The sequence below is a fragment of the Canis lupus genome, chromosome 14 (genome assembly GCF_003254725.2).
Source record: "Canis lupus dingo isolate Sandy chromosome 14, ASM325472v2, whole genome shotgun sequence".
NCBI lineage: Eukaryota > Metazoa > Chordata > Mammalia > Carnivora > Canidae > Canis > Canis lupus.
Window position 1 is genome coordinate 40,097,666 of NC_064256.1, and position 12,275 is coordinate 40,109,940.

Here is a 12,275-nt window from a genome sequence, read left to right on the forward strand (position 1 = left end):
GTCTAAAAAGTGTACCTTCAAGCTGTGAAATGAGTGAACAGAGATCTATTATGACTTTAACAAGAACGTTACTCTCCATGGGGATTACTGCTATTAACAGTGGGAAATGTATCATTTAAAGACATTAAAATTAAATGGAAATGTTTCACCCATTTAAATAAAACTCTTGTTCTTTACTTCACAATAAAACTCGCTTTTGCGGGCAGCCCCGGTGGCTCAGCGGTTTAGTGCCTGCTTTCAGCCCAGGGTGTGATTGAGTCCCACGTTGGGCTCCCTGCACGGAGCCTGCTTCTCCCTCTGCCTGTGTCTTTGCCCCCCCCCCCCACCCCGTGTCTATCATGAATAAATAAATAAAATCTTTAAAAAAAAAAAAACAACCTTGCTTTTGCTAGCTTCTTTATTGTAGGAGTTTATGCAAAATTTTCCTGGTAGTGCCATTTCAGATTTCTTTTCTATAGAGATAGTAGTAGAAAGGTATTAATATAGTTTAGCAGTATTTGCAATTGAATACATGAGGACTCCATTCTAGCTACAAACATTACTCCTAATATAGCACTATTAGCTATTTACTTCAAATTTCGACAAATTATTTACAAAAATCTTAGATCCTAAATTTGTTAGCTTTCTTCCTATATGTACTAGATTCTATGTAGGGAATTGGATAAAACATAAATTGTGCCTATATAAAAAGAACAAGTGAGGAGAAGAGAGTAACCTCTATATTTTAAAATATTGGAAATGATGAAATACCATCTCCAAAAACAAATAGGTAAGTGCTGTAATTTATTTTTATTCCCAATATTGGCCAGAGTGCAACAAAATGGACATTTATGTTCACTTCATTTTGGGAAATAAATTGGTCCTTTCTGGAAATCAATTTGGTTATATGAATCAAAAGTCTTATAAATCATATCACCCTTTGGCCCAGTATTAATACTACTAGGAATTCATCCTTAGGAAGTAATGTAAAATGTTGATTATACCCATAGATGTGCCAGCATTGTTTATAGTAGCAAAATTCTGTAAACAATCTAAAAGCTCAACAAAAGCAAATTATGGTGGTAGAAAGAATGGGATATTTTGCAGCTATTAAAAATTATGTACATATGGGCAGCCCGGGTGGCTCAGAGGTTTAGGGCCACCTTTGGCCCAAGGCCTGATCCTGGGGACCGGGGATTGAGTCCCACACCAGGCTCCCTGCATGGAGCCTGCTTCTCCCTCTGCTGTGTCTCTGCCTCTCTCTTTCTCTCTCTCTCTCTCTCTCTCTCTCTCTCTGTGTGTCTCTCATGAATAAATAAAATCTTTTTAAAAAAATTATGTAAATAAATTATTTTTTAATTTTTATTTATTTACTCATGAGAGACACAGAGAGAGAGGTAGAGACACAGGCAGAGGGAGAAGCAGGCTCCCTGCAGGGAGCCCAATGTGGGACTCAATCTCAGGACCCAAGGATCATGCCCTGGGCAGAAGGCAGATGCTCAACCGCTGAGCTACTCACAAATTTTTTTAAAGATTTAATTAATTTATTTAAGAAAGAGAGAACAAACAGGGGAGGGGCAGAGGGAGAGGGAGAGATACAAGCAGACTCCCTGCTGAGTATAGAGCCCAGAGCAGGACTCAATCCCAGGACCTTGAGATCATGACCTGAGCTAAAGTCAGATGCTTAACCAACTGAGCCATCCATGCACCCAGAGAATGTAGTATTTTTATGATTATAACAAATTAATGGGTTAGGAATTAAAAGCAAATAAATTTTACTTTTTTTAAAAGATTTTATTTATTGATTCATGAGAGACAGAGAGAGGCAGAGACCCAGGCAGAGGGAGAAGCAGGCTCCGTGCAGGGAGCCCAATGTGGGACTTAATCCTGGAACTCCAGGATCACGCCCTGAGCCAAAGGCAGATGCTCAACCGCTGAGCCACCCAGGTGTCCCAAATTTTACTTTTTAAAAAAATGGGGACATGGAAGAAAATTCTTCATACATTGTCAAATTTTAAAAAGCACATTACTTAAAAAGTGGATGTAGATTGATTCTTTTTTTTTAAGCTTATGAAGTAGTCAAATTCATAGAAACAGAAAGTAAGATGGTAGTTACTGGAACAAGGGGGCAGGGACAAATGAGTTGGTTTAATGGATATACAGAGCTTCTGTTTTGCAAGATGAAAGGTCTGAGGAGGTGCTGCAAACCATGTGAATACACTGAATACTACTTAACTATACACTTAAAAGTAGTTAAAATGTAAGTTTTATGTTATGTTTTTTACCAAATTTTAAAAAATATATAATTATGTAAAAATCTCTATGTATGTGAGTGTGTAGCAGAATAAGATATCACATTGTTAACAAGAGTTTTCTTAAAAGTAGGGAAAGAGGAGGACACTTGGGTGGCTCAGTGCTTGAGTGTCTGCCTTTGGCTCAGGGCATGATCCTGGAGTCCCAGGATCGAGTCCCACATTGGGGTTCCTGCATGGAGCCTGCTTCTCCCTCTGCCTATGTATCTGATTCTCTCTGTGTGTCTCTCATAAATAAATAAAATATTTTTTTAAAAAAGTAGGGAAAGGGGATGGTCATGGTCAGGAGGAGACTTCTTTAACTGTAAATACTTCTGTATAATTTTAATATTTGTGTGAGCCAATATCACTTTTATATCTTTTTTCTTTTTAATTTTGTGGCGGAACCTAGATCCATTTGTGGTTTCTTGTTCCTAATTGCTATAACTTTCAATGAAAGAGTAATGAGCTAAGTCACATGTATCCAATTCAGCAGTCAATAAAGCCATGCAGGCTGCCGATCAAAACAGGACTGAAAAACATTTAAATACATGTGTCATTTCCCTAAGAAGTTACCTGACCTTTCACATCAACTTTTCAATGTCAATGTGTTAAGTAGTTAAAGAAAAGATCATTGTACTTAGGGATAGAATGGAATAAATAAAAGATATCAAAACCACTTACAAAATTATTGATCAGTTCGCATTGAAGAATAAAAGTTAGGGATGCCCAGGTGGCTCAGTCAGTTGAGCTCCTAACTCTTGGTTTCATTTCAGGTCATGATTTCATGGATCCTAAGATCAAGACCTAGGTCAGACTCCACAATCAGTGGGGGGGTTGCTTAAAGATTCTCTCCCTCTGGCCCAACCCCAATGTCTCTTTAAAATTAATAAATAAATCTTAAAAAAAAAAGAATAAAAACTAAATTAGAAACATGTTAAGTATTTATTAAAATTACCTACATAAAATGAATTAATCAATAGTATAAATACAATCATTTGTAATTAAAATGTATATTTCCATTAAGTATGGTTGTTTTACTTACAGCAACACACCAACAGATGTAGAGAATAATCTATTCATCAGGCTTGGTGATCATTTCTACCTGCTCAAAATGATGAGAATCACTGTCTGAACTCTGGATACACTAACAAAGCAAAAAAGAATATTCATTCATTTACTCACTCCTTCAACAAATCTTTACTGAGGAGCTACTGCTTTGCCAGATATTGTGTGAGTCTAAAACAATCAGAATGGGGCACCTGGCTCATGTAGAGCATAAGACTCTTGATCTTGAGATTGTCAGCTCAAGCCCCACAGTGGATGTAGAGATTACCTAAAAGTAAAATATTTTTTAGAAATTTAAAAATAGGGGACGCCTGAGTGTCTCAGTGGTTGAGCATCTGCCTTTGGCTCAGGGCATGATCCTGGAGACCAGGGATCGAGTTCCACATCGGGCTCCCCGCATGGAGCCTGCTTCTCCTCCCCCTGCCTGTGTCTCTCACTTTCTTTCTGTGTTTCTCGTGACCAAATAAATAAAATCTTTTTAAAAAAAATTTAAAAATAGGGACGCCTGGGTGGCTCAGTGGTTGAACACCTGCCTTCGGCTCAGGGCATGATCCTGGTTACCCAAATCAAGTTCCCCAACAGGTTTCCTGTGGGAATCCTGTTTCTCCTTCAGCCTGTGTCTGTCCCTCTCTGGGTATCTCATGAGTAAGTAAATAAAATCTTTTTTAAAAAATTTAAAAACAAATAAATAAAACAACTAGAATGTTTTAAAATATTTCATGGTGGTACCTGGCTAGCTTACTTGGTGGAGTGTGTGACTCTTGGTGACTCTTGATCTTGGCGTTGTAAGTTTGAGCCCCACAATGGGTATAGAGATTACTTAAAAATCCAATCTTTCAAAAAATAAAATAAAATATTTCCTGGAAAAAATATGTATTTACTGGACACCACTTATGTATTTAGCACTGTGCTAAGTATGGTGGTGATTGTTATAAAGGAATGTAGAGAGGTAATTATCACTTAAACAATCAGCATTTAAAATAGAACTTCAGAATTAAAAAGAATAGGGACACCTGGGTGGCTCATTGGTTGAGCATCTGCCTTTGGCTTAGGTCATGACCCTGGAGTTCCTGGATCAAGTCCCACATCATGTTCCCTTCAAGGACCCTGTCTATGTCTCTGCCTTTCTCTCTCTCTGTCTCTCATGAATAAATAAGTAAATAAATCTTAAAAAAAAAAAAAAAATTAGAGGGGATCCCTGGGTGGCTCAGCGGTTTAGCGCCTGCTTTCGGCCCAGAGCATGATCCTAGAGTCCTGGGATCAAATTCTGCATCGGGCTCCCTACATGGAACCTGCTTCTCCCTCTGCCTCTCTCTCTCTGTCTCTCATGAATAAATAAATAAAATCTTTAAAAAAAAAAGAATTAGAATATTATGGCAGCCATTTCTTACTTTTTTGGAGTTAACATTTTTTTTTATTTTATTTTTTATTTATTTATTTTTTATTGGTGTTCAATTTACTAACATACAGAATAACACCCAGTGCCCGTCACCCATTCACTCCCACCCCCCGCCCTCCTCCCCTTCTACCACCCCTAGTTCGTTTCCCAGAGTTAGCAGTCTTTACGTTCTGTCTCCCTTTCTGATATTTCCCACACATTTCTTCTCCCTTCCCTTATTTTCCCTTTCACTATTATTTATATTCCCCAAATGAATGAGAACATATAATGTTTGTCCTTCTCCGACTGACTTACTTCACTCAGCATAATACCCTCCAGTTCCATCCACGTTGAAGCAAATGGTGGGTATTTGTCATTTCTAATAGCTGAGTAATATTCCAGAGTTAACATTTTTTTAATGAACTGGTAATTCTGTTAGGCAGCTTTACTTTCCTTTATGGCCTTATATTGGGAAAACAAAACATTTGCAACCACATTTGAGTTTCCCTCCTTTATTTTAAAATTTTACAAGTATGTGAGATTCAAAAGTCTAGAAATCACTGTCCTAGAAAAAAAAAAAGTATATGTTTAATTCCATAACCAACTGAACGGTCTCTAAGTAGCAGAATGGTAGGATTGGTTTAATGGTGACAGATTAGAGGCTCATTAATTGTTGACATCTCCTTGATAGATTAATTTAGTAAAATGTAAAAAATTCAAAATATATAAAAAGGAGAAAGTATTACATAGAATAATTTAATATAGAAACTATTAAATATAAATAGAATAAGCAGGATATAAGTTAAAATGGTGCAAACTATTTCCAAACACACACACACACACACACACACACACACATCCATACAACCAAGGAAAAATGTGTTTGTGCACTAAACTGAGATATCAGGACCAACAAACAACACATTATGCACATCCTGTTCAACTCTATTTTTCACAAAATTTAAGGAAAAGAGTAAGTTCTAAAGTGTTTTTCCAAACCATTATGATGTATTATCATCTATTTGATGTATTTGTAAACGGAGTTAGTATTCTGAATCCTGACACTGACCCGAATGTAAGTGGTCACTACTTTGACTTTCTCAGGGTATACAGTAAGAGAAAAGGTAAAGACTGATAAACTCTGTTATATATATTTTGTGTGTGTGTGTGTGTACCAAGAGCAGTTCTACAAATCATGGAATGAATCACTGAATTGCAGAAGACAGCATCTGCCAAGCATTTTTAAGAGCCAGCATTTCTATAGCTCCCTTTGTTCCTCCCTTGCTGTAGGGCAGATGTCTCACATGGTTTAGAACATCAAATAGTGGCTAACCATCAGGACTCAGTAATTTGACTGTCAAATTGATAGCTTCATTTTTATTTCTCTTCTAAAATATGTATGTTACCCCTTATTTTTTCTTTGTATCATTTTTCTACTGAAAAGCTGCTATTTTCATTTTTTTTTTTTCTATATACAAGACTCATCAAGCTACCTGCTCTGGGCTTTGTGATTATGGCTTAAACACATTTCTTTACAATATGAACTTCTGGACATGATATAAGCTGTTTGATTCCAGCCTTGATCTTCAGGGAAACTTTCCAGTCCTATACTTATGGTTTCTTGAGTGAACCTGCCTGGAAACTACCAACATCTGTCCTTTGTTCTCATCAGTAATTCAGAACCTTGATGACATTGGAATCACCTTCTTTTTTTATTTTTTTAATTTTTTTTTTTTTATGATAGTCACACAGAGAGAGAGAGAGAGAGAGAGAGAGGCAGAGACACAGGCAGAGGGAGAAGCAGGCTCCATGCAGGAAGCCCGATGTGGGACTCGATCCCAGGTCTCCAGGATCAGGCCCTGGGCCGAAGGCAGGCACTAAACCGCTGAGCCACCCAGGGATCCCCTAGAATCACCTTCTTAATCAGCTTACGGAGGCCCAATCTCAGCCCAGTTCCATTAAAATCAGAAATTTAGGGGATGGCACTCATGCATATGTAGTTCTTAACTTTCTCCACTTTCTCCACTTTGGTTGAGAAACCACTGATAGGACATGGAAGTCAACTACTTCTTGTTGACCTGTCATTATTTCTTGTTTTGTCTGTCTCCTCTACTAGACTGTGAACTCCTCGAAGACAGCACTTGGCAAACTAGGTTTTGATCATTTCATTTAGAATTAAAATCCAAACTCCTTACCATGGCTTCAGTGGCCTGGTATAATCTTTTCCCTGCCTGTCCACCTCACATCTCCTCTTGCTCCTGAGTTTCTTGCAATCATGCCAAATTTATTACAACCTATAGGCCTTTACATTTACTGTGCTCTCCACTAGATACATTCTTCTCCTAGTCCTTTATTCCTATGGCTCTTTCTCATCATATAAATCTATTCTCTGTTCTTAGAAATTCTTTCCTGACAGGCCTATATAAAATAACCACTCCTTCTGCAATTTCTATCACCTCCCATTGTCTTATTTCCTTCATGGAATTTACTTCTATCAAAAGTTAACGTTTGGGAGCCTGGGTGGCTCAGTGGTTGATCATCTGCCTTCTGCTCAGGGTGTGATCCCCTAGTGCCAGGATCAAGTTCCACAAGGGGCTCTCCGCAGGGAGCCTGCTTGTCCCTCTGCCTGTGTCTCTTCCTCTCTCTCTCTCTCTCTCTCTGTGTGTGTCTCTCATGAATAAATAAATAAAATCTTTTAAAAATAAAAAATAAATAAAACTCATGCTACCAAAAAATATTTAAAAAAAAAAAAGAAGCAGGAGGGAGACGGACAAGCAGGCTTCATGCTGAGCACAGAGTCCAACCTGTGCCTTGATCCCATCATCTTGACATCAAGACCTGAGCTGAAATCAAGAATCAGAAGCTCAAACAACTGAGCCACCTAAATGCCCCCAAGGTTAACCTTCTTATTTATTATGTACTTACTTACTGTCTGTTTCCACCCAACCATTCCCTATATCTTCACACCAGATTGAAAATTCTAAGGAAGTCAGAACTTTGGCTCCTTTGCCATCACATTGCCAGGGCCTACTTAGCATGCTTCATATTTTTGAATGAACATTGAATAAGCATTTGAATGAATTAATGAATGAATGAACAAATGAATAAAAAGCATCACCCCAGCAGACTGTTTAAGAGTTCAAGACAAAAAAAAAAAATAAAAAATAAAAAATAAAAATAAATAAAATAAAAGTTCAAGACACCTTAACCTATGCTTTAGTAACATCTTTTTTTTTTTTTAAGATTTATTTATTTATTTATGATAGAGAGAGAGAGAGAGGCAGACACACAGGAGGAGGGAGAAGCAGGCTCCATGCTGGGAGCCTGACGTGGGACTCGATCCCAGGACTCCAGGATCACGCCCTGGGCCAAAGGCAGGCGCCAAACCGCTGAGCCACCCAGGGATCCCCTAGTAACATCTTTTTGATGTTACTTTCTTATCATATGATTTCCCTTTAAGTGTCAGTAAATGCACTGGCCCATTTTTTTTTTTTTTAAAGATTTGTTTATTTTTGAGAAAGAAAGTGGTGGGAAGGGACAGAAGGAGAGGGAGAAAGAATCCCAAGTAGACTCCACTCCAAGTGCAGAGCCTGGTGTGGGGCTCAATCTCATGACCTCGAGATCACAATCTGAGCTGAAACCAAGAGTAAGACACTCAACTAACTGGTCCACCTATGTGCCCATCCACTGTTCCATTTTTAAAGTCATTGTTGATTTTAAATCATTGCCCTGGGGATCCCTGGGGGGCTCAGCAGTTTAGCACCTGCCTTTGGCCCAGGGCGTGATCCTGGGGTCCTGGGATTGAGTCCCACGTCAGGCTTCCCGCATAGAGCCTGCTTCTCCCTCTGCCTGCATCTTTGCTTCTCTCTTTCCATGTCTCTCATGAATAAATAAATAAAATGTTTAAAAAAAAATCATTGCCCTGGCTTTTTTTCTGTAACTTACTCCTTCTTTTGTCCAGATCAACTTGTGTTTCCAAATGTCAGCAATTTTTAAAGGTACCAAGAAACAGAATATGAAAATCACACACCACCTTGCTGTAGGTTATTGAGATTTGGAAACTGATGCATTGCATTATATTCAATCAAGTCATTGGCATCTTTCTAAAATGACCTTTATTTCATTGTCTTAAGATTAGTAAAATGACCTTTATTTCATTGTCCTAAGACTAGTAACCACCTGGTTAGCTCAGTGGTTGAGTGTCTGCCTTTGGCTCAGGTCATGATTCCAGGATCCTGGGATTGAGTTCTGCATCAGGCTCCCCACAGGGAGCCTGCTTCTGCCTCTGCCTATGTCTCTGCCTCTCTCTGTCTCTCATGAATTAAAAAAAAAAAAAAAAAAAGACTAGTAAAAAGCCTAACTGCTGTAAATTTGTGTATTAAATATATATTGTATATAAGCTATATATTTATAATTATATAACTTATGTGTAACATATATAACATAATTATATAATGTATATTAAATACACATAAATTGCTGAGTGAAGTAAGTCAATCGGAGAAGGACAAACATTATATGTTCTCACTCATTTGGAGAATATAAATAATAGTGAAAGGGAATATAAGGGAAGGGAGAAGAAATGTGTGGGAAATATCAGAAAGGGAGACAGAACGTAAAGACTGCTACCTCTGGGAAACGAACTAGGGGTGGCAGAAGGGGAGGAGGGCGGGGGGTGGAAGTGAATGGGTGACGGGCACTGGGGGTTATTCTGTATGTTGGTAAATTGAACACCAATAAAAAATAAATTTAAAAAATATAAAAAATAAATACACATAAATTTATATATTAAAGATTGACTTAATTTCCTTTAAACATAAGATGTTTGAAAGTTTAATTGCTTTTAAAGGATTTCATTTATTCATTTATGAGAGACATACAGAGAGAGGCAGAGACATAGGCAGAAGGAGAAGCAGGCTCCCCATGGGGAGCCCAATGTGGAACTTGATCCCAGGACTCTGGGATCACTACCTGAGCCAAAGTCAGACACTCAACCACTGAGCCACTGAGGCATCCCGAAAATTTAAATTTTTTTAAATTTTAAGATCAAGAGACATTATGGAAGGATCAAGTTCTAATTCTGTAAAGGAATTTAGTGTGGAAATTTCTTAAAATTTCTTAAAATTCAGAAATTAATTTCATAGAATAAAGAATCTATTCCATAAAGTAAGGTTCAGCTAAATGGCTCATGTAAGAAATAGGATAAGAAAAATACCAAACAAGGGGATCCCTGGGTGGCTCAGCGGTTTGGTGCCTGCCTGCAGTGCAGGGTGTGATCCTGGAGTCCCTGGATTGAATCCCACATCGGGCTCCTTGCATGGAGCCTGCTTCTCCCTCTGCCTGTGTCCCTGCCTCTCTCTCTCTTTCTCTCTCTCTCTCTCTCTCTCTGTGTATCTCATGAATAAAATCTTTAAAAAAAATACCAAACAAGATATAGTCAAGAGTAAATGTATTATCATGTTATACCAATTATTGTTTTACCCTATAACATAACATTCAACTATATTTATCAATTGCTTATATTGTACTTCAATACTCTTGGATCAAACACCTCAATCCTGATCAAATGATTGTGGAAGACCTTGCTTGATAAACTGGAATTCAAATTTTATACTAGAAGCAATGCAGTGTCATTGAAGGATTCCTAAGCAAGAAGAAATATTGGAGCTGTGGAAATTTCACTCTGCAGGATAGACTGGAATGGAAGAGAACGGAGCTAAAGGCAGGGAATACTAAGTGAGAACTACCAACCTGGAATTGGATGGTGAACATGTGGAAAGACAGACTAAAGAAAGACTTAAGGAGGTAAAACAGAACACAATTATTGCTATTTATTATATTTTATCTCCTTTTATTTATACCTTTGTGCATTTTACATATGGGGGTAGGTTGGAAAGTTTATGAATTAAAGTTATTTCACATTAAAGACTGATGGAAGCAACAGCTTGCTCCCTATTCATCCCCAAATCCTAGAGGGGTTACAGAAGCAAAGCTACAAGAGATTCACAGAACACTGATAAGGTATAGCATTAGAATATTTGACAAGTAAATCTTTAAAAAAAAAGGGGGGGGGCAGCCTCAGTGGCGCAGCAGTTTAGTGCCGCCTGCAGCCCAGGTTGTGATCCTGGAGACCCAGGATCAAGTCCCACATCAGGCTCCTTGCATGGAGCCTGCTTCCTGCTTCTCCCTCTGCCTGTGTCTCTGCCTCTCTCTCTCTCTCTCTCTCTCTCATGAATAAATAAATAAAATATTTTTTAAAAATAGAATATTTGACAAGTAATTTCTTTTGTCCCTTTCATAATTAATAATATATAACTTATACACAATACATAAGTAACACATAAGACATGTACTGAAAAACAGCAATATCACTTGTCTGCACACCTGAGGGCAGCAGCTTCTGAGGCTCTTCTGTAAAAAATACAGTGTTTTGGAACAGTCTGAGGAAACTTTCTTTTCTTTCCTGACCATGTCCAAATTCGAAATATACTCTCCAGCTCCTTTCATCTACCATCTCTCCATGCAGCTGTCTCAGATCCCAGAATCTAAAAGGAACAAATTTTTTCCTCTTTAGAATTCCCATATTTATTCTATACTTCATGTTCTACTTTGTTGGTTTTTTTTTTCATGTTCTACTTTGTGTAAAGGTCTTACCTTCAGTAGACTATAAGCATCTTGTAACCAAGGTCCTTGTCATTTCTTCTTTAATTTACCCACAGTACTTAGCACAGTGCCCAGCACATAACAGAAACTCCATGAATATATATCAAATAAATAAATCAATAGCTATTTCCAGCTGCTCTTTCTACCCCTGCCTTGTTTCACCTAGATCAACAGCAATGGCAATGCTGCCAGAGATCAAGGGCTCAGGAGACCTTCTGAATTGTGGGTTCAGAGAACAAGGTTCACTGGAAACTTTGTAGAAACTACACCAGATATTTTATTTAAAGAGAAACTGCAGGATCCCTGGGTGGCGCAGCAGTTTAGCGCCTGCCTTTGGCTCAGGGTGTGATCCTGGAGACCTGGGATCGAGTCCCACGTCGGGCTCCCGGTGCATGGAGCCTGCTTCTCCCTCTGCCTGTGTCTCTGCCTCTCTCTCTGTGTGTGTGACTATCATAAATAAATAAATAAAAAATTAAAGAGAAACTGCTAAACCACATATCTAAACTTTGATTTATAATCTCTCTGACAACAATCCCAATTGAATTTTTTAATGTGAAAATTCTAACCACAAGTTTCTTTTAGAATACAGTTATCCCTGCATATCAAACTGTATGTAAGAAAATATCTCAAGCTAACCAGATTGGGGTGCTTATATTGAAGCCCAAGATAGTATTAGTAACATTAAAATAAACTTTGAGCTTCACACTCATTTTATAAGTAGTTTTCCAGAGATATCAATTTCAATCATGTTGAAATCTCAAAGAAGGGACGCCTGGGTGGCTCAGTGGTTAAGCGTCTGCCTTCAGCCCAGGGCGTGATCCTGGAGATCCAGGATCAAGTCCCACATTGGGCTCCCTGCATGGAGCCTGCTTCTCCCTCTGCCTCTGCCTGTGTCT

At 38.3% G+C, this 12,275-nt stretch overlaps 1 long non-coding RNA gene across 7 annotated transcripts in view; it reads right to left on the minus strand.

Annotated features, from left to right (window-relative positions):
- The window catches only part of LOC112670621 (uncharacterized), a 151,371-nt gene that overhangs the window by 117,969 nt on the left and 21,127 nt on the right, over positions 1-12,275 (minus strand). For all 7 annotated transcript variants that reach the window (XR_007402060.1, XR_007402062.1, XR_007402061.1 and 4 more), the window contains exon 4: positions 11,101-11,261. This is a non-coding gene — a long non-coding RNA (uncharacterized LOC112670621). The remainder of the gene's footprint in view (positions 1-11,100; positions 11,262-12,275) is intronic.